The sequence below is a fragment of the Dermochelys coriacea genome, chromosome 1 (genome assembly GCF_009764565.3).
Source record: "Dermochelys coriacea isolate rDerCor1 chromosome 1, rDerCor1.pri.v4, whole genome shotgun sequence".
In the NCBI taxonomy this organism is placed as follows: domain Eukaryota; kingdom Metazoa; phylum Chordata; order Testudines; family Dermochelyidae; genus Dermochelys; species Dermochelys coriacea.
Genome location: NC_050068.2, coordinates 244372625 through 244396331, shown reverse-complemented (window position 1 = coordinate 244396331; position 23707 = coordinate 244372625). Strand labels below are relative to the sequence as shown.

Sequence of the window (23707 nt, the reverse complement as noted above, 5' to 3'; positions counted from 1 at the left end):
CCATTACTATTAAACACTCTGAAGAGAAATAAAAATAACACAAGCAAGAAATTATGAGATGCTAGTGCCAGATATTTTGGTGAAAGCCAATAAATATGTAGGAATAAGAGCCAAGTAATTTTGTAAAGGTGAAAAAGATTAGCTCATGGTGCTTTTGGTCTAGACTAGTCTTAGCTGCTTTAACTGAATATGAAACATGCCTTTGAAAAACACATTGCACTTTGGCTACACACAAATGGTTTCAGGGAAAGGCTGAATTTATTATGATTATTACCACTGTCATGTTTCAGAGTAGCAGCCGTGTTAGTCTGTATTCGCAAAAAGAAAAGGAGTACTTGTGGCACCTTAGAGACTAACAAATTTATTAGAGCATAAGCTTTCGTGAGCTACATCCGATGAAGTGAGCTGTAGCTCACGAAAGCTTATGCTCTAATAAATTTGTTAGTCTCTAAGGTGCCACAAGTACTCCTTTTCTTTTTACTGTAAGGAGAGTGATCACTTAAGATAAGCCATCACCAGCAGCGGGGGGGGGGGGGGGGGGGGGAGGAAAACCTTTCATGGTGACAAGCAAGGTAGGCTAATTCCAACAGACTCCAAGGAGAGACTGCTGAATTGGAATTAATTTGCAAACTGGATACAATTAACTTAGGCTTGAATAGAGACTGGGAATGGATGAGTCATTACACAAAGTAAAACTATTTCCCCATGTTATTTCTCCCCCCCACCCCACCACCCCACTGTTCCTCAGATATTCTTGTTAACTGCTGGAATTAGCCTACCTTGCTTGTCACCATGAAAGGTTTTCCTCCTTTCCCCCGCCCCTGCTGCTGGTGATGGCTTATCTTAAGTGATCACTCTCCTTACAGTGTGTATGATAGGTTTCAGAGTAGCAGCCGTGTTAGTCTGTATTCGCAAAAAGAAAAGGAGTACTTGTGGCACCTTAGAGACTAACAAATTTATTAGAGCATAAGCTTTCGTGAGCTACAGCTCACTTCATCGGATGCATTTGGTGGAAAAAACAGAGGAGAGATTTATATACACACACACAGAGAACATGAAACAATGGGTTTATCATACACACTGTAAGGAGATTGATCACTTAAGATAAGCCATCACCAACAGCCGGGGGGGGGGGGGGGGAGGAGGAAAACCTTTCATGGTGACAAGCAAGGTAGGCTAATTCCAGCAGTTAACAAGAATATCAGAGGAACAGTGGGGGGTGGGGTGGGGGGGAGAAATAACATGGGGAAATAGTTTTACTTTGTGTAATGACTCATCCATTCCCAGTCTCTATTCAAGCCTAAGTTAATTGTATCCAGTTTGCAAATTAATTCCAATTCAGCAGTCTCTCGTTGGAGTCTGTTTTTGAAGCTTTTTTGTTGAATTATAGCCACTCTTAGGTCTGTGATCGAGTGACCAGAGAGATTGAAGTGTTCTCCAACTGGTTTTTGAATGTTATAATTCTTGACATCTGATTTGTGTCCATTCATTCTTTTACGTAGAGACTGTCCAGTTTGGCCAATGTACATGGCAGAGGGGCATTGCTGGCACATGATGGCATATATCACATTGGTAGATGCGCAGGTGAATGAGCCTCTGATAGTGTGGCTGATGTGATTAGGCCCTATGATGGTATCCCCTGAATAGATATGTGGACAGAGTTGGCAACGTGCTTTGTTGCAAGGATAGGTTCCTGGGTTAGTGGTTCTGTTGTGTGGTGTGTGGTTGCTGGTGAGTATTTGCTTCAGATTGGGGGGCTGTCTGTAAGCAAGGACTGGTCTGTCTCCCAAGATCTGAGAGAGCGATGGCTCGTCCTTCAGGATAGGTTGTAGATCCTTGATGATGCGTTGGAGAGGTTTTAGTTGGGGGCTGAAGGTGATGGCTAGTGGCGTTCTGTTGTTTTCTTTGTTGGGCCTGTCCTGTAGTAGGTGACTTCTGGGTACTCTTCTGGCTCTGTCAATCTGTTTCTTCACTTCAGCAGGTGGGTATTGTAGTTGTAGGAATGCATGATAGAGATCTTGTAGGTGTTTGTCTCTGTCTGAGGGGTTGGAGCAAATGCGGTTATATCGTAGCGCTTGGCTGTAGACAATGGATCGAGTGGTATGATCTGGATGAAAGCTAGAGGCATGTAGGTAGGAATAGCGGTCAGTAGGTTTCCGATATAGGGTGGTGTTTATGTGACCATCGCTTATTAGCACCGTAGTGTCCAGGAAGTGGATCTCTTGTGTGGACTGGTCCAGGCTGAGGTTGATGGTGGGATGGAAATTGTTGAAATCATGGTGGAATTCCTCAAGAGCTTCTTTTCCATGGGTCCAGATGATGAAGATGTCATCAATGTAGCGCAAGTAGAGTAGGGGCATTAGGGGACGAGAGCTGAGGAAGCGTTGTTCTAAGTCAGCCATAAAAATGTTGGCATACTGTGGGGCCATGCGGGTACCCATCGCAGTGACGCTGATTTGAAGGTATACATTGTCACCAAATGTGAAATAGTTATGGGTCAGGACAAAGTCACAAAGTTCTGCCACCAGATTAGCCGTGACAGTATCGGGGATACTGTTCCTGACGGCTTGTAGTCCATCTTTGTGTGGAATGTTGGTGTAGAGGGCTTCTACATCCATAGTGGCTAGGATGGTGTTTTTAGGAAGATCACCAATGGACTGTAGTTTCCTCAGGAAATCGGTGGTGTCTCGAAGATAGCTGGGAGTGCTGGTAACGAAGGGCCTGTGGAGGGAGTCTACATAGCCAGACAATCCTGCTGTCAGGGTGCCAATGCCTGAGATGATGGGGCGTCCAGGATTTCCAGGTTTATGGATCTTGGGTAGCAGATAGAATACCCCAGGTCGGGGCTCCAGGGGTGTGTCTGTGCGGATTTGTTCTTGTGCTTTTTCAGGGAGTTTCTTGAGCAAATGCTGTAGTTTCTTTTGGTAACTCTCAGTGGGATCAGAGGGTAATGGCTTGTAGAAAGTGGTGTTGGAGAGCTGCCTAGTAGCCTCTTGTTCATACTCCGACCTATTCATGATGACGACAGCACCTCCTTTGTCAGCCTTTTTGATTATGATGTCAGAGTTGTTTCTGAGGCTGTGGATGGCGGTGTGTTCTGCATGGCTGAGGTTATGGGGTAAGCGATGCTGCTTTTCCACAATTTCAGCTCGTGCACGTCGGCGGAAGCAGTCTATGTAGAAATCCAGGCTGCTGTTTCGACCTTCAGGAGGAGTCCACCCAGAATCCTTCTTTTTGTAGTGTTGGCAGGAAGGTCTCTGTGGGTTAATATGTTGGTCAGAGGTGTGTTGGAAATATTCCTTGTGTCTGAGACGTCGAAAATAGGATTCTAGGTCACCACAGAACTGTATCATGTTCGTGGGGGTGGAGGGGCAAAAGGAGAGGCCCCGAGATAGGACAGATTCTTCCGCTGGGCTAAGAGTATAGTTGGATAGATTAACAATATTGCTGGGTGGGTTACTGGAACCATTGTTGTGGCCCCTTGTGGCATATAGTAGTTTAGATAGCTTAGTGTCCTTTTTCTTTTGTAGAGAATCAAAGTGTGTTTTGTAAATGGCTTGTCTAGTTTTTGTAAAGTCCAGCCACGAGGAAGTTTGTGTGGAAGGTTGGTTCTTTATGAGAGTATCCAGTTTTGAGAGCTCATTCTTAATCTTTCCCTGTTTGCTGTAGAGGATGTTGATCAGGTGGTTCCGCAGTTTCCTTGAGAGTGTGTGGCACAAGCTGTCAGCATAGTCTGTGTGGTATGTAGATTGTAATGGATTTTTTACCTTCAGTCCTTTCGGTATGATGTCCATCTGTTTGCATTTGGAGAGGAAGATGATGTCTGTCTGTATCTGTGCGAGTTTTTTCATGAAGTTGACAGATTTCCACTCTATACGGCTAAATTCAGTGCCTTGCATAATCACAGGTTTCAGAGTAGCAGCCGTGTTAGTCTGTATTCGCAAAAAGAAAAGGAGTACTTGTGGCACCTTAGAGACTAACAAATTTATTAGAGCATAAGCTTTCGTGAGCTACAGCTCACTTCATCGGATGCATTTGGTGGAAAAAACAGAGGAGAGATTTATATACACACACACAGAGAACATGAAACAATGGGTTTATCATACACACTGTAAGGAGAGTGATCACTTAAGATAAGCCATCACTAACAGCGGGGGGGGGGGGGGGGGGGGGGGGAGGAAAACCTTTCATGGTGACAAGCAAGGTAGGCTAATTCCAGCAGTTAACAAGAATATCAGAGGAACAGTGGGGGTGGGGTGGGAGGGAGAAATACCATGGGGAAATAGTTTTACTTTGTGTAATGACTCATCCATTCCCAGTCTCTATTCAAGCCTAAGTTAATTGTATCCAGTTTGCAAATTAATTCCAATTCAGCAGTCTCTCGTTGGAGTCTGTTTTTGAAGCTTTTTTGTTGAAGTATAGCCACTCTTAGGTCTGTGATCGAGTGACCAGAGAGATTGAAGTGTTCTCCAACTGGTTTTTGAATGTTATAATTCTTGACATCTGATTTGTGTCCATTCATTCTTTTACGTAGAGACTGTCCAGTTTGGCCAATGTACATGGCAGAGGGGCATTGCTACAATACCCACCTGCTGAAGTGAAGAAACAGATTGACAGAGCCAGAAGAGTACCCAGAAGTCACCTACTACAGGACAGGCCCAACAAAGAAAACAACAGAACGCCACTAGCCATCACCTTCAGCCCCCAACTAAAACCTCTCCAACGCATCATCAAGGATCTACAACCTATCCTGAAGGACGACCCATCGCTCTCTCAGATCTTGGGAGACAGACCAGTCCTTGCTTACAGACAGCCCCCCAATCTGAAGCAAATACTCACCAGCAACCACACACCACACAACAGAACCACTAACCCAGGAACCTATCCTTGCAACAAAGCCCGTTGCCAACTCTGTCCACATATCTATTCAGGGGATACCATCATAGGGCCTAATCACATCAGCCACACTATCAGAGGCTCGTTCACCTGCGCATCTACCAATGTGATATATGCCATCATGTGCCAGCAATGCCCCTCTGCCATGTACATTGGCCAAACTGGACAGTCTCTACGTAAAAGAATGAATGGACACAAATCAGATGTCAAGAATTATAACATTCAAAAACCAGTCGGAGAACACTTCAATCTCTCTGGTCACTCGATCACAGACCTAAGAGTGGCTATACTTCAACAAAAAAGCTTCAAAAACAGACTCCAACGAGAGACTGCTGAATTGGAATTAATTTGCAAACTGGATACAATTAACTTAGGCTTGAATAGAGACTGGGAATGGATGAGTCATTACACAAAGTAAAACTATTTCCCCATGGTATTTCTCCCTCCCACCCCACCCCCCACTGTTCCTCTGATATTCTTGTTAACTGCTGGAATTAGCCTACCTTGCTTGTCACCATGAAAGGTTTTCCTCCTTCCCCCCCCCGCCCCCCCCCCGGCTGTTGGTGATGGCTTATCTTAAGTGATCACTCTCCTTACAGTGTGTATGATAAACCCATTGTTTCATGTTCTCTGTGTGTGTGTATATAAATCTCTCCTCTGTTTTTTCCACCAAATGCATCCGATGAAGTGAGCTGTAGCTCACGAAAGCTTATGCTCTAATAAATTTGTTAGTCTCTAAGGTGCCACAAGTACTCCTTTTCTTTTAGTGTGTATGATAAACTCATTGTTTCATGTTCTCTGTGTGTGTATATAAATCTCCCCTCTGTTTTTTCCACCAAATGCATCCAATGAAGTGAGCTGTAGCTCACGAAAGCTTATGCTCTAATAAATTTGTTAGTCTCTAAGGTGCCACAAGTACTCCTTTTCTTTTTACCACTGTCATGTTAGCTTTAATGGGAAAGCTAAAAAGCTTTATTTTATTGTTGTTGTGATAAATTAGGTTAAAGAAACAAATCTTAAAAAACATTTCTTGATATAAGATGATTTTTAAATAAAATAATCTAGAGGTCCAAAATATGTATGGAAGTCTTAGCTGAGGTGGGAAAAAAATCAGAAATTAAAAAAAAGTGTAATTTAATAGAAATAATCCACTCGGGCTTGTCAAGACGCTCTTTGCCAGGGGTGGGCAAACTTTTTGGCCCGAGTGCCACATCGGGGAATAGAAATGTATGGCGGGCCATGAATACTCACAAAATTGGGGTTAGAGTGCAGCTGGGGATGAGGAGTTTGGAGTGTAGAGGGTGCTCTGGGCTGGGACCGAGGGGTTTAGAGGATGGGTGGGGGATCAGGGCTGGGGCTGGGGTGTGGGAAGGGGTGCAGGTTCCAGCTGGGGGTGTGGGCTCTGGGATGGGGCTGGGAATGAGAGGTTTGGGGTGCAGGAGGGTTCTCTGGGCTGGGATCGAGGGATATGGAGAATGGGAGGGGGATCAGGGCTGGGGCAGAGGGTCGGGGCATGGGGACAGGCTCAGGGGATGCAGGTTCCGAGCAGCGCTTACTTCAAGAGGCTCCCAGAAGCAATGGCATGTCCCCTCTCTGGCTCCTACGCAGAGGCGTGGCCAGGTGCTCTGCATGCTGCCCCATCCGCAGGCACTGCCCCTGCAGCTCACATTGGAGCACGTAGGAGCCAGAGGGGACCATGCCGTGGCTTCCGGGAGCTGCGTGGTCCAGCCCCCGACCCAGCGCCCCGGCTGGAGTGGGGCCGAGCCACGTGGTTTGACTCACAGGCCGGCTTAAAATGGCTCGTGGGCCGGATTTGACCCATGGGCTGTAGTTTTCCCATCCCTGCTCTATGCCGATGCAAGAGAGCTCTCCAAGAGGCATAATAAAACCATCTCTGCGAGAGGCGGTAGCTATATCAGCAGGAAAAGCTCTCTCACCAATATAGGACTGTCCACACCAGCATGTATGTTGGTGTAACTTATTTTGCTTAGGGGGTGATTTCTTTACACCCCTGAGTGACATAGGCTATAGTGTAGACATAGCCTCAGTCAAATGGATTGGAATTGGAATTTTTATTTGTAAAGGAATATCAAATGTAATATAGAATGATCTCCGTTTTGTTTCTTTTTAAACCTCCTTATAACATTTAATGTAAAATTATATCCTTACTATAGAATTCTACGAAGTGGTTATAAAAAAAATCCTATAGAAAATAATAATTACCTGCCAAATTATGTAATATTTTAGAGTAATTTCTATGAAACCTTGTTGATTTAAACACTATTAAATTCTGTAGGGCTTTTTCTTTATAATGCTAAATAATAAACACATAATTGTTTCCTTTCCAAAATATCTTTAATAAAGGCATACAAAAATCCATGTTATCTGGAAGCACTTCAGATAGGAATCTGCTCAAAATGAAGTCTTGGAATCAAAAAATGTAATGAAGTGAATCTGTACAGTACATTATTTTTATGGTGACAGCAAGGAAGACAAGGAAAATGGACCCAAATGTTAACCAACCATTCAGTGATTAGCTGAATAATTTATTTAAAAGTTAACACATTTTCTGTCAAAGAAAATAGTTTTTGAGCTCATTAAATTTTATCTAGTTGTCTCTTATTGTGAATAGAGAACCAGATGCTTAGCTGATGTAAATTGGCTTAGCTCAAAAACCTGACCCAGTGCCTTTGGGGGTCCTTTAATGTAGCCTGAAATAAGAAACCAGCTTTTCATTTGGAAATAAAGACCAATTATGTCATCAATCATCTGCTCAGAAGGTCCCTTTTCAAATTAGGTCTGTCCTGCCGGAGTTTGGGATTCTCTTTGCACTACTCCCTGCAGTTTTTACTCAAGGACTGCTCCTGTTGACTTGAAAGGCAAAACTTTTTTTGGAAACATACTTGCTTTGAAGTTTAATCAGTCGGGAAGAATTCTCATATCCAGGATGGGATTTCTGGTCAACATGAAAGAGAGTGATGCACACATGCGTGCCAAGTGGTTAGGACAAGCTGGGATGTAGGAGGCTCAAATTCAAGTCCCTACTTTGCCTGATTCAGAGCAGGGACCTGAATCTAGCCGTTCTACATCCAAGGTGAGTGCCCTAACTACCAAGCTATTGGCTCTTTTGGGGTGGGTCTCTTTCTCACACTTTGTGGAAAAAATTCAGAAAGTCAAGTTTTGATCTGATGTGAAATGAAAACAAGTTTTAAAACCTCAATTTTTTTCACAAAATGGAACTCGAGCTTTTCCAGCCTGCCCTTCTGCTCAGGACAATTCGGCAACCCAGGCCTGGCCTACATTAAACATTTAGATTGATATAACTACATTGCTCAAGGGTGCTGAAAATTCAGACCCCGGAGTGCCCTAGCTGTGCCATACTAACCCCAAAGTAGGCGCAGCTAAATTGATGGAAGAATGCTTCTGTCAACCTAGCGACCACTGCTCAGGGAGGTGGAGTTCCTACAGTGGTGGAAAAACCCTTCCCGTCACCTTAAGATGTGTCTACGTTATGGAGTTACAGTGGCATAGCTACAGTGCCACAGCATGCTGCTGTAGCCCCTGCAGTACAGACATGCTCCCAGTCAGGTGTTTTCAAAAACCTCTCTAGCAGAGTGAATCCATTCTTAGGGCTTGTCTACACTTAAAATGGGAAAGCTGCATCGCTGTAGCGCTTCACTGTAGACACTACCTATGCTGATGAGCGGGGTTCTCCTGTTGGCATTGGTAATCCACCTCTCCGAGAAGCGGTAGCTAAGTTGATGGAAGAATTCCTCCATTCACCTAGTCGTGTCTGCACTGGGGGTTAGATCAGTATAGCTGTGCCTTCTAGGATTGTGGATTTTTAGCTATACCGATGTAAAATCCTAGTAAAAAGAACAGGAGTACTTGTGGCACCTTGGAGACTAACAAATCTATTAGAGCATAAGCTTTCATGAGCTACAGCCCACTTCATCGGATGCATAGAATGGAACATACAGTAAGAAGATATATATAGATATAGATTCTGTTTCCCCATGTTAAGTATCCTCACACCTTCTTGTCAACTGTCTAAATGGGCCATCATGATTATCACTACAAAAGTTTTTTTTTCTCCTGCTGATAATAGCTCATCTTAATTAACTAGCCTCTTACTCCACCTTTTCATGTTCTCTGTATGTCTGTGTATATATATATATATAATCTTCTTACTATATGTTTCATTTTATGCCTCCGATGAAGTGGGCTGTAGCCCACAAAAGCTTATGCGCAAATAAATTTGTTAGTCTCTAAGGTGTCACAAGTACTCCTGTTCTTTTTGCGGATACAGACTAACACGGCTGTTACTCTGAAACCTACAATCCTAGTGTAGACTAGGCCTTGGTGTGCTTCTGTTTCCCAGTTCTTCCACCTTCTGTGTCTGAAGTAGTGCATACTGAAGAAGTAGTTCAAAAGACATGCCAAGCCCTGTTTCTACAATCAGTTGCTTTCCATTAGAAAAGTGATAGTACAGCCATTTATGTTAATAGGGATGAAGTGACTTTAAAGGTCCCTTCCCACACACACACAGCAGCTGTGCCTGTGAGCAGAGTGTTTTAAATCATTTTGGTTCTTTGTGTCAGTGTGTGTTACATAGAGTGTCAGCTCAGGCTCTAGAACTAGGAGAGGAGTTTGACTATGTTGTATTTGAAATAGCAAAGAGGTTTTTTTCAAGGGCAGGGTTGGTGGCTCAATGTAGATTTGATGTCCATGCTCAAGTCTGTTAGGCCCTGATCCAGCAAAGCACTTTAAGTCTTTGACTGGTCTCCTTGATTTCAGTGGCACCACTCAACAGGTACATCTACATTGCAAAGACAAACCTGCAGCATCGAGTCTCAGAGCCTGGGTCAATTGACTCAGGTTCTGAGGTTGCAGTCTAAAATTAGCAGTGCTCCATAACCTTCCTTCTTTGCTGGATTTGAGAGCCCAGGCTCCAGCCAGAGAAGGAACATCTGCACTGCTGGTTTTTAGCCCTGCAGCCTGGGTTCTGTGATTTTTGTGTCACCGTTTTTTCTTTGCAGTGCAAGTATCCCAAAGGGTTTAGGTTAAGCACATACTAAAGTGCTTTATTGGATTTTTGGCCTTATTCTCTAGGCTGGGCAGGCCATGTGAGTGCTTGAGGTTGGGGGATTTTTTTGGAGGACTGATGTGTCCACCCTGTGTATTTAAAATAAAATATAATGTATATGTACAGCACCTGGATGCAGGTTACAGGTGCTTAATAAAAATCCAATAAAACTTCAATAATCTCAAATGACTAGGAAATCTGAAAACATATGTTGCCTAGCAACAAATATGTGCAGCTGAGACTTGGAAACTTTGTAATAAGTTTTTAAAAGTAGAGAATTGCACATGTTCATGTTGTCAATCAGTACTGACCTCAGACTCCATCCTTTCACAATGCTATTCTCAGTACTCTCTGAAGGGTAGCAAAATAAAAATGTGTAGTTAATTGATGTGATGCACAAAGTGGTTAAACTTAATTTGGAGTAGCTTCAAAGCAAGGTTTAATAGAACAAAATGGAGTCATCTAAAGTAAGTGCTGAAAATCAACAAGGTTAGTAGCCATAGAGAAATCCTCCTGGGTGAATTGTCAAAGTTAACGGCAGTTTCTGTTCTCGATATGTTTTTAAAATAATCCTTTTGTTCTGTTTATAGACACTATACTGATCCAGTAGCCCTCACATGTCCTGACATACTGTTTTTAGATGGATCTTTTCATAATTGATATGTATGGGTCAAAATTCTTATCTCAGTTCCACTGGTTTACATCTGGAGTAACTCCATTGAAAATCAGTGGATTTACTCCAGATTTACACCTATATAATCTGGATTAGAATCCACTAGAAAAGAAACACAAAGATTTTAAGATCCTGAAAATTCTTTCAATTTTTTTTTTTGGCTGGGGGTGCAGGTGATAGTTTCTTCCACTCAGTTTTACAATCCAGCCTCCACTGGTTAAAACATATCAGTACTTCTCCTAGATTGTCCAGAAAGGTCACTGCAAAGCAACACAAGTTGTCTGCTCACTGCTAGAAGCTGGGACTTGCTTACCCCTGCCCCAAATTTTTTATTTTGTGTCCCAAATAGTTCTAATATTAATGGAACCACCTTTGACAAGTGTGCCAAGGCTAATAGAAGTATATTAAAATTTATCATTTATTAAATACCTAGCTCTTTAGATCTGTAGATCTCAACATGCTTTACAAAGGAGGTAACTCTTACAGGTACTCGCAAATGTGCAGCTTGCTATAACAGAATGTAATGACAATCTACCATGGGGTGCAGCAATAACTACCCTGTCTCAAAGGAAGCAACGTAATCAAGAAACCGGTGCAACAAAACCACTCCTAATGTTTCATGTAAACTGGTGCAGGGTGATGCCAGAGATAGAGGGAAAATGTTTAAAGCTCTGGCTTCTGAAATTAGACACAGTGGTTAAAGAAAAGACTGTGAGTTATTAGATATAATTACTGAACACTGAATGAGGAGGCTGCAACTATTGCATATCTGCACTCTGGCTCTTATTTAAACCCTGCAATTTGTCTTTTACACCCTGGGAAATGTGGCATTTCTGTCATCTCATTCCTCTCTTGTTTGTGCCTCACTGCAGTGCACATGCTCACAGGGGAAGTGCTGTTAACAAATTGCAGAAATTATAGAAGAAAATCAATCATCCCACAACCCTCTGAGTGAATTCTGCCAAAATGCACATGTGAATGGTGCACAATGGTTGCCTACTAAGTGTAGCCCTGACTTCGTTGTAACTCAGGACATTCCTAAGATATCACTTCTGTACAGCAAGAGACCACAACACCAGGAATCAGAAAACTGTCAACATGTTGATGCATGTGCCAAATAGGAAGCTCATATATATACCCCCCTGCAGGGTTGAGGAATTTTTGTAGCTGCTGGTTCTCCCATAATGAGTGTTCTCATCCTGAACCTGTGGAAAAGTTATTAAACATTAAATTGTGTTCCTACTTAGAGAGCTGCTTCAGATTTGAGTCTGTGTGCAGGATTGTGGTGGGGCTTTCACAGCTGGAAATGGTCACTGTTCCATTACTGCAATAGGCTGTATCTTATCCCAAAGAGAAAGCAAAATCTGTTTTGGTTTGTTTTTTAGGTAATCTGATTGGAAACTAGGGCTGGGTTGGAAAAGGGAAATTAACTTCAAAATAAAAACAGCTGGTGCTTTTCTCTTAAATAATAATTTTGGAAAACCACTGTTCAATCCAAATGATTATGGTCAGCACAAAGATCCATTAAGATAAAGACAAAACCTGGCAAAAAAAACATTAGAATGGTGGCGGGGTGGATCCTTCCTGTGTGTGTGCATGGCAAGGGAGAGAGAGAGAGAGATTTTTTTCTTCAGAAGTAGCAATACTCAAAAAAAATTTCTGCCAAAAATTTTTTTTCTGGAAAATGGCTTTTTGATGAAACAGAGGTTTTTTTTTTTTTTTTTTTTTTTTTTCAAAAAGTCCATTTTCCCCTCAAAACATTTTGTGAGGGAGGGAAAAAAAATCCCAACCAGCTTTAATGTTAAGTGCAAAATTATCCCCTCTGCCAGAGTGGGGAGCCAAGTTAGTATATGTGAGGGGAAAAAGCAAAGGGAACCACTAACTTACCCTCTCACTGTCTCCTCACCACCCATTCCCATGCCAGAATTAGGGCAGAACTCCTCCATAGTGCTTAAGGCACAGCTGCAAATTATAGCCATATGTGCTGACTTGCACATAAGGGGCAAAATTTTCTAACTTGAAAGTATAAATTCAGTTGCCTGAATTAGTAGCCTGATGTTTTCTCAGCTCCAGTTGAAGATAATGTGAGCTAGGAATGCTCAGCATCTCTTTTAAGCAGGATCAGGAGCCTAATTTTGGATTTAAGGGCAAAATTTTCAAAAGCACTTAAGTGAAACAGGAACCTAAGTCTCATTGATTTTCTGTGTGCACCTAAGTTTGAAGTATTTTTCCAGAGCTTGGGTCTGTGTGGGTGTAGGAGCATATCTGCTCATGGTGGTGCTACCCTCATAATAAATTACAGAGCCCCTTGATAAATTATATTCATCAGGAACCTTAAGCTGCTTCACCTGTACTCTGTTTAGCAATTCATCTCTGCCTGGACAGTTTCTAACATTCCAAAACTCTGAGCACTGTCAAACTCCAATACATTAAAAAAAAATCTGAAAAATCTTTCCTTCTGTCCTCACTAACTGTGGAATTCCCACTCTACCCTCCCCAGGTTTCACTGTCCTGAATTACAGGACAGGGATTATTCAATCAAGGACTCATGACAGATTTCAGGTTTGATATCTCATGATGAGCAATCAGTGCTCATTTCCATTACAGCATGCTGTTGTTGTAGCCATGTTGGTCCCAGGCTATTACAGAGGCAAGGTGGGTGAGGTAATATATTTTAGGTGGCCTGAAGAAGAGCTCTCTATAAGCTGTTAGCGAAAGACACATTTCAAGAAGTTGGTCCAACAGAAGTTATTACCTCACTCACCTTGTCTCTGTATTTCCATTACAGTAACCAGGTTGGGCATTCATTGTGCTAGCGCTATACAAACATATGAAAACAAACCCCAGCACCAGGAGCTTTCAGTTTAATTTAAGATAAAACAAAACTGGTGGAACAAACAAGTACTTGTGTTTGTGAGAAATTTGGTGGCAGGGGAGGAGAATGGTTAACAGTAGTGTAAGCATTGCTTTTGATAGGATAGCTGTGTGCACAGTTTGTCGAAGTTTGTTTGTTTGTCTGTTTTTAATGGATACAAATAACCAGATTACTAATAGTAGTCTCAGCTCTCCACCTGCTTCCCTATTAACTTCTGGCAGGGTGCTGTAAGCATCATGGTGGAAATTAATCTTAAGGAGAGATGTGCAAAAGGCTAAAGGTAGTGGGGTTAAGGATTAGTGGGAAGGGATGTTCCACAAATAAAGGGTGGCATGGGAGAAAACATAAAAGTGCTTATGGCAAGAATGGATTTGTTAGTGTTCAAAGGTATTTCATACTCCTTGTGCTGTAAAAGAACCTGGAGTTAGAAACTTTAAATCCAAACCCCTGAAATAAGCAATTCTGGGTATGAAATAACCACTAAGAAAAGCTGTGTGATGAGATGTGACTGTAACAGACAGCTCCAATGAAAAGTCTGTGACAAGATAATGGGAGCTCATCTTTCTCCAGCCATTTTTGTTGTTGTTTGTTTGGTGAACAGAGACAGAATATTGTTGTCTGTAGTTTTATGTCAAACTCTTATGATTTTTTTTAAATATAAAAGCCTCAAATAAATGCTCTGTTTCAAATTGTTTTTTGTTTGTTTTGGATACACTTCCTAATACATATACATTCATTACAGTGTAGTTACAGAACAATCCTAGTTTGTTACAGTTGCCACTAATTCATTTAACTGGAAGCTATATTTAAAGCCTACATTACTTAGTATTACCCCTTTTAGTCTCATACTTAATACATGTATTATTTTGTAGAATTCTGGTACACAGCCACATTGCTGTTATAGTGTAATTACTATGAAGTTATACTTTGTGATATATGTATTTGTTACAAAAAGCTACAATCAGAAGTTAAATTATATGGGTGCACTTGATTTATAGTGTAGCTTTGAATTACCTTCCCACTGCATTCTCATGGAGTTGCAAGGAATTTTTGGGTAGATAATTCAAAGTCCTGATGCAAGTTCAATGTATGTCTCTGGAGCTCTCTATGTAGTGATTAGGGCACCTGGCTGGGGCTCAGGAGACTTGGTTTCTAGTCCCAGATCTGCCACTGGCCTGCTAGATGACCTTGGGCAAGTCACTTCCCTTCCCAGTGCCTCAGTCTCCCCATCTGTAGAATGAAAATAATGATGCTGACCTCCCTTGTAATGCACTTTGAAATCTGTGAATGAAAAGCACTATGTAAGAACTACCAGGAGGTGTTACAATGTAACTACCCTTATAGTTCCCACCGTATTTTGAAATGAACCCTTATTTCTGTGTAATACCACATTTATCCATGTAACTACCATGAAGCTTAATCAAAAGTGTATAAAAAAGCCTCTTCCCAGCAGCTGTATAAACTGTCATACAGCTGTATCTGTATTCAGCACAAACATACTGAAGACTGCTGGTGAGAAAAAGAGTATATCAGCAATTCCCAATAGCTGGGAACTGGGTCCGTCCTGCTTCTCCCCTCCTGTAATATGAGCTAATGTAACTGTCTAAATATTTCCCAGATGTTTCTACTTGTTCTCTGGGCACAAGTAGTAGGCTGTTTGGAGAAGGTGTGTGCCTAAAACTGCAAAGGTGAAAGGATCTTCCTTTTGATACTTTGTGATAAAGAAATTCAACTAAATAATGTTCACATTAAATAGGTAATTCCCTGGGCAGGATTAAATTGCTGAAAGACAATATATCAATCAGAGTGGAAACTGTCTGCAGGTTTTTTGAGGAGTTTCTTGTTGGCCTGATTATTGAGATTAATCTTTCAGAGACGTGAAAATGCAGTTCAGTCACCATATGGACTGGATGTTTTAGCTCAATAGAAGCACCAGATATTCAATTTGTATCTGCAAATGTCTTTTCGCAATTAATGCAAACAGAAATAGTGTCAATTCAATAAACATAGTGCAAAAAGTTTATGGAAAATGCAACTAAGAAAAGTAACAGTAATGTATTGCAACAAATTAGAAGCATAAAATAAGCATTCAAGTCCACCTCTGAAAAGGGTAGATATTACAAAAATATTGTATCCAGGGTATACTTGAATGCTGATATTGCAGCTGGCATTTTTTTTGTTTTTATTTGTTTTGCAGTGGTTGCACAGAGCTATTGCAGTGCTTATATTTTGTGCTTTTGGGAAGTACTTCCCCCCCCCTCTATTTCTGAAAAAAGTTGCATTGTGAATTTCAATGCTAAATATTCTGTTTCCTAAGTTCTTTTCCAGGGTTTTTCACTTTTTACGGAAATATTTGACATTTAGGAAGCTATTTTAGATGACTTCTGTGTAATTTTATTTCAGAAGTGAATTTTTGGAAAAAAAATTGTTGTAGTTCCTAACAATCTGATCCTGAAGATTTTATTACTCTCAATACTACAGGTTAAATTATATATGGAGATCTGGCTACAATGCATTTGTCCATTCTGAGACACAGTTAAAGCATCTTTCCAGTTTGTCATATAGAAAGGACCTTAACTGTGTTAACAAACCATGCTAAAGTCTCCATTCAGGAATGTGGGAAGTTCATATCTGTGCAAGGCTTGGATTCTGCAGACAGTGTACATATGCTTAATTTTAAGTACAGAAGTAATGCCACTGAAGCCAAACTTCAGTTTAAGCATGTATCTAGGTGTTGGTAGCACTAAGGTAAATTGGAACAATCATGTTATTGCATCCCCTGCCACAGTTATGCTTGTAGTATAGACAAGCCCACAGTCATGTTAATCGGTCTACTTACATGAGTTAGCGTTACTCATATGATATGGGCGCCTCTATACTAAAAGCCCTAGCAGTGTAAGTTGGCATAGTGAGGAGTGTCTATTTCCAGATGGTTTTTCAATTGTACCCATAACCCACAGCATTGTTCCATAACAATGATTCAGGGATACATTGGCGGGGGGTAGCAGGAGTGAGGAAAACACTTGTATCTTCTGAGTGCTGATAAGGCAAACTTGCTTCACCCACAAATCAAGCTTCACCCACTGGAGATGCCAAAAAACCCAGAGAAGAGCAGAGAGGGCCATACACATCCTGTAAAAAGCAGAATTCAGATAGCACAGCCCCCGGGCATTCAAGCCTCACTAAAAGGGAACTAAGTCAAAGAGCAGAGCTCTTACATGTATCTGAATCCCATAGAAAGGGAACCAAGTCCACAGAGCTCACCAGATCACACGTAGTCATATTTAGGACATCTGCACAGTGTATGGTGCCTGGCATCTCAAGAGAGCAGAGCTTGAGAAATCTGAAATTAAACACATTAGGAACTTCTCAGAAACCTGCATGTTCCATTCTGATTTATATATTGATGTTTCCCATACTATTTCTTCCACTGGGATTACAAGGGGAGAATTTTTTTACATGATTTCCCTCACCACAAAGCAGTTTAAAAGGGACGATCCTTTCTTCTTAGGCATTTTAGGCACAATCCACGTGGGTATGTGAACTTGCTCTCTGTGCTGGCTGGAAAACAAGGGGAGAGTTCTCAGAGCTGTAGATTTCCTGTGTTTCCAGGTAAACATACTTAATTGTGATGGGTGAGAATGAGGATGTGGTAGCTACTGGGAACAGCTTTACTTCCCTTTATGGATAGACTACACAGCGCTGCAGCACCCCCCTGAGTGCAGCAAGTTTCAGCGCTGTAAAGCACCAGTGTAGACAGTACACCAGCACTGGGAGCTGTGCTCCTCATGGAGGTGGTTTCTTTAGAGTGCTGGGAGTGCTCTCTTCCAGCGCTCTGCTGCAATTACACAAGCTACGTCAAAGTGCTGCCATGGTAGCACTTTAATGTTTCCAGTGTAGACTAGCCCTAACTTTAGTTCCAGAATGCTCTACTTTGTTTTCTCTTCTGAGAAGCTACATGGACTTGGACAGAGTATCGGTCTTCATTATTAAATTATTTCTTTTCATGTGTCATTACATGTGCAGGTCCGTGAATGTATGTAGGAAATGGAATGTTTTCCTGAAAATTCCATGTAATTACCAGAATGTTAAGAAAGCAATTAAAGATGCTCCATTCCCAGCTCAGACATATATAGCATAATAGAATCTAATTGCATACTTAAGTACTTGAATCAGTTTGGTAGTACACAGGAATAAGGGTTCACTTGAAAATATGGGAGCTATTTGACCATTGCATATACAAATCCATGTAAGCACACAAGAAAGTGAACCTGAAAATTCCATGAGATAACAGTGGTCAGGCAATTCAAATATATTATAGTATAAACTATGTAATTAAACTTCAGAGTCTTGGATTTTATAGTAAATATGTGTATCAAAAAGTATATCTTTGTAGTTGTTACATTGGTGTTACCATGGAGTTTGTGTATCAGGATTCTTTAAAAAATATTAGTGGTAATTACATGTAACAAATAAGAACTGTTCTGTAAATACAGTGTAACCACACTGTAATTAATATAGGTGCATGATAAAGTGTATCTCACATCTCTACTTTTGCCATTAGCACTTCTTTTTTAGCAATTCTAAACATTATGGGCCCAGTTATTGTCATTATTTGTGTTATGGTAGCATGAAGAGGCTGCTGTCAAGACTGGAGCACTATTGTGCTAGGTGCTATACAAACACATAGTAAGAGACAGTCTTTTCCTCCAGATTCTGCCACCTTCAGGTTGAATAGCACTTTACTTAGGGCTTGTCTACACTGGCAATTAACAGCGCTGCAACTTCCTCCCTTAGGTGTGAAAGAACACCCCCCTGAGCGAAGCAAGTTTCAGTGCTGTAAAGCACCAGTGTAGACAGTGCACCCGCGCTGGGAGCCGCGCCCCTCGTGGAGATGGGTTTTTTTTAGAGCGCTGGGAGAGCTCTCTCCTAGTGCTGTGCTGCGACCACACAAGGCACGTTAAAGTGCTGCCCAGGCAGCGCTTTAGCATTGCCGATGTAGACTAGCCCTTAGTTAGTCTGATTCTTACAGAGTAAGATACTACTTAAGGCCTTGTCTACACTAAGGGGATAAGTCGATCTAAATTACGCTACTCCAGCTACGTGAATAACATAGCAGGAGTCGACATAGCTTAGGTAGATTTACTGCAGTGTCTGCACCACGCTGCTTTGATGGGAGATGCTGTCCCATTGGCTTACCTTACTCTTCTAATTCCGGTGGAGTACTGGAGTCGACTGGAGAGCGCTCTGCGGTCAATTTAGTGGGTCTTCACTAGACCTGCTAAATCGACCTCCGCTGCATCAATCGCAGTAGCCTCGATCCCCGGTAAGTGTAGAGTGAAGGTTAGTGAGAGTGAAGGTGGCAGAATGGGCTTTATATATGTCACTGTTCTCAATGCCAACCATAGTGTGGTATCATCACAGACAGCTGCAGCGGCACAGGGGCTAGCAAACAGAGCTCTAAACAGGGGAGTTTGAGTGGGAGTTCTGTTGGAGGAGAAGGTAGTTGTACTTGGTTTTGTATTTTTAGTATTTGTGTGTGTGTAGGGGCTTTGTGCTGGGAGAGCAGCTGAGCCCTGATTAGGGGGTGGGGCTTCTGACTAGAGGTCCTATAAAGGTAGCCAGCCAGTCAGGCAGCGGCACAGGAGCTAGCAAACAGAGCTCTAAACAGGGGAGTTTGAGTGGGAGTTTGTATTGTGGTGCTTGTTTTGGGGTTTGCTTTTGCTGCGGGGGCGGGTGGTCTTTTTGGTGTGGCTTGTGTTTCCCAGATTAACAGGATTTAGGTGGGAAGGCGATGACAGATACAGAGGCAGCTGTGGGAGTGACTCCTGTAGTGGAAGACACATTGAGGATGACTGGATGTGGAAGCTGTGGTATGTACATGATCCTGGAGGGGGGAACCGGTAAGAGTTTTTTCTGCATGAAATGCCGTCTGATAGAGCTGATGGAGGAAAAGATCCGAGGTTTGGAGATGCAGGTGGAAAGTCTCGTTGAGTTTAGGAAGGGGTTTGATCAGATGATGGAGCAAAGATATGTGGTATCTGAAGGGAAAAGCTCAGACTCACGGATGGAAGTAGGGCTGGGGAATTTTGAGGGGAGACTGGGTGAGGAAAGTGGTCAGTGGAAGCATGTGACTAAAAGAACCAGGCAGAGGAAAAGACGGGCTAGTGAAGGAGAAATAGAGCTTAGGAACAGGTTTGCAGAGTTGGAAAACGAAGAAGGGGCTCAGCAGGTACTTGTTGAAGGTGGAAGGGTAAGGAAGAAGAGATGAGAGGCTAGTCCTATAGGAAAAGCGGAAGAGTCAAGGGAGACTACACCAAATATGAGCCCCAAGAGGATACAGGATGGGTTGAAGAGGATTATAAGGGAAAATAGGAATGGAAAGAACTTGCAGCCAGAAGGAATAGGGGAGAGACTGGAGAATAGCACCGTCACCAGGAAAAGGCAGGTCTATGTGATAGGGGACTCTTTATTGAGAAGAATAGACAGGCCTGTAACTAGAGCTGATCCAGAGAATAGAAGGGTGTGCTGTCTTACGGGTGCTAAGATACGGGATGTAGACATGAGGTTGAAAAGGATCCTAAAGGGAGCGGGAAAGAATCCCCTAATTATCCTTCATGTGGGAACAAATGATACGGCTAGATTCTCACTGGAAAGTATTAAGGGAGACTATGCTAGGCTGGGGAAGACGCTTAAGGAAATTGAGGCTCAGGTGATCTTTAGCGGGATCCTTCCTGTTCCTAGAGAAGGGCAACAAAGGTGTGACAAGATTATGACTGTCAACAGATGGCTTAGGCAGTGGTGCTATAAGGAGGGCTTTGGGATGTATGGCCACTGGGAGGCATTCACGGACAGAGGACAGTTCTCTCGGGATGGACTTCATCTGAGTAGGGAAGGAAATAGACTTCTAGGATTGAGGCTGGCACAACTGATAAAGAGAGGTTTAAACTAGGAATTAGAGGGAGATGGTTGGGAGATGTCCAGGAAATCTCCACATCAGATTTTAGCATTGAGAGGGAAGAAGACGAAGTAAGAAAGGATACAGCCATGGGTAGGAGAATGTATATAAGGAGTGAGGGCGGTGTGGATACTAGTCTAATAGGTTATACTGGCTGTAGAATGACTGTGCCTAATAGAGTACAAAATGTGAGCGAGGCCAAAGAGCAAAAATTAAGATGTTTGTATACCAGTGCGAGGAGCCTCGGTAACAAAATGGAGGAACTAGAGCTACTGGTGTAGGAAGTGAAACCAGATATTATAGGGTAGCAGCCGTGTTAGTCTGTATTCGCAAAAAGAAAAGGAGTACTTGTGGCACCTTAGAGACTAACAAATTTATTAGAGCATAAGCTTTCGTGAGCTACAGCTCACTTCATCGGATAACAGAAACATGGTGGAATAGTAGTCATGACTGGACTACAGGTATTGAAGGGTATGTGCTGTTTAGGAAAGACAGAAACAAAGGTAAAGGTGGTGGAGTAGCATTGTATATCAATGATGAGGTAGAATGTAAAGAAATAAGAAGCGATGCAATGGATAAGACAGAGTCCGTCTGGGCAAAAATTACATTGGGGAAGAAAACTAGTAAAGCCTCTCCTACGATAGTGCTTGGGGTGTGCTATAGACCTCCGGGATCTAATTTGGATATGGATAGAGCCCTTTTTAATGTCTTTAATAAAGTAAATACTAATGGAAACTGCGTGATCATGGGAGACTTTAACTTCCCAGATATAGACTGGAGGACCAGTGCTAGTAATAATAATAGGGCTCAGATTTTCCTAGATGCGATAGCTGATGGATTCCTTCATCAAGTAGTTGCTCAACCGACTAGAGGGAATGCCATTTTAGATTTAATTTTGGTGAGTAGTGAGGACCTCATAGAAGAAATGGTTGTAGGGGACAATCTTGGCTCAAGTGATCATGAGCTAATTCAGTTCAAACTAAATGGAAGGATTAACAAAAATAAATCTGCAACTAGAGTTTTTGATTTAAAAAGGGCTGACTTTCAAAAATTAAGGAAATTAGTTAGGGAAGTGGATTGGACTGAAGAACTTATGGATCTAAAGGTAGAGGAGGCCTGGGATTACTTTAAATCAAAGCTGCAGAAGCTATCGGAAGCCTGTATCCCAAGAAAGGGGAAAAAATTCATAGGAAGGAGTTGTAGACCAAGCTTGATGAGCAAGCATCTTAGAGAGGTGATTAAGAAGAAGCAGAAAGCATACAGGGAGTGGAAGATGGGAGGGATCAGCAAGGAAAGCTACCTAATTGAGGTCAGAACATGTAGGGATAAAGTGAGAAAGGCTAAAAGTCGAGTAGAGTTGGACCTTGCAAAGGGAATTAAAACCAATAGTAAAAGGTTCTATAGCCATATAAATAAGAAGAAAACTAAGAAAGAAGAAGTGGGGCCGCTTAACACTGAGGATGGAGTGGAGGTTAAAGATAATCTAGTCATGGCCCAATATCTAAACAAATACTTTGCCTCAGTCTTTAATAAGGCTAAAGAGGATCTTAGGGATAATGGTATGGCAAATGGGAATGAGGATATGGAGGTAGATATTACCATATCTGAAGTAGAAGCGAAATTGAAACAGCTTAATGGGACTAAATCGGGGGGCCCAGATAATCTTCATCCAAGAATATTAAAGGAATTGGCACCTGAAATTGCAAGCCCATTAGCAAGGATTTTTAATGAATCTGTAAACTCAGGAGTAGTACCGAATGATTGGAGAATTGCTAATATAGTTCCTATTTTTAAGAAAGGGGGAAAAAAAGTGATCCGGGTAACTACAGGCCAGTTAGTTTGACATCTGTAGTATGCAAGGTCCTGGAAAAATTTTTGAAGGAGAAATTAGTTAAGGACATTGAAGTCAATGGTAAATGGGACAAAATACAACATGGTTTTACAAAAGGTAGATCGTGCCAAACCAACCTGATCTCCTTTTTTGAAAAAGTAACAGATTTTTTAGAGAAAGGAAATGCAGTGGATCTAATTTACCTAGATTTCAGTAAGGCATTTGATACCGTGCCACATGGGGAATTATTAGTTAAATTGGAGAAGATGGGGATCAATATGAACATCAAAAGGTGGATAAGGAATTGGTTAAAGGGGAGACTGCAACGGGTCCTACTGAAAGGCGAACTGTCAGGTTGGAGGGAGGTTACCAGTGGAGTTCCTCAGGGATCGGTTTTGGGACCAATCTTATTTAATCTTTTTATTACTGACCTTGGCACAAAAAGTGGGAGTGTAATAAAGTTTGCAGATGATACAAAGCTGGGAGGTATTGCCAATTCAGAGAAGGATCAGGATATTATACAGGAGGATCTGGATGACCTTGTAAACTGGAGTAATAGTAATAGGATGAAATTTAATAGTGAGAAGTGTAAGGTTATGCATTTAGGGATTAATAACAAGAATTTTAGTTATAAGTTGGGGACGCATCAATTAGAAGTAACAGAAGAGGAGAAGGACCTTGGAGTATTGGTTGATCATAGGATGACTATGAGCTGCCAATGTGATATGGCTGTGAAAAAAGCTAATGCGGTTTTGGGATGCATCAGGAGAGGCATTTCCAGTAGGGATAAGGAGGTTTTAGTACCATTATACAAGGCACTGATGAGACCTCTCCTAGAATACTGTGTGCAGTTCTGGTCTTCCATGTTTAAAAAGGATGAATTCAAACTGGAGCAGGTACAGAGAACAGCTACTAGGATGATCCGAGGAATGGAAAACTTGTCTTATGAAAGGAGACTTAAGGAGCTTGGCTTGTTTAGCCTAACTAAAAGAAGGTTGAGGGGAGATATGATTGCTCTCTATAAATATATCAGAGGGATAAATACAGGAGAGGGAGAGGAATTATTTCAGCTCAGCACCAATGTGGATACAAGAACAAATGGGTATAAACTGGCCACCAGGAAGTTTAGACTTGAAATCAGACGAAAGTTTTTAACCATCAGAGGAGTGAAGTTTTGGAATACCCTTCCAAGGGAAGCAGTGGGGGCAAAAGATCTATCTGGCTTTAAGATTAAACTCGATAAGTTTATGGAAGAGATGGTATGATGGGATAATGGGATTTTGGAAAGTAATTGATCTTTAAATATTCAGGGTAAATAGGACTAATCCCCTGAGATGGGATATTAGATGGATGGATCTGAGTTACCCAAGAAAGAATTTTCTGTAGTA

At 41.9% G+C, this 23707-nt stretch overlaps 1 protein-coding gene across 6 annotated transcripts in view; it reads left to right on the top strand.

Annotated features, from left to right (window-relative positions):
- TMTC1 (transmembrane O-mannosyltransferase targeting cadherins 1) overlaps positions 1-23707 on the top strand; it is a 184794-nt gene that overhangs the window by 97380 nt on the left and 63707 nt on the right. The window lies entirely within an intron of this gene.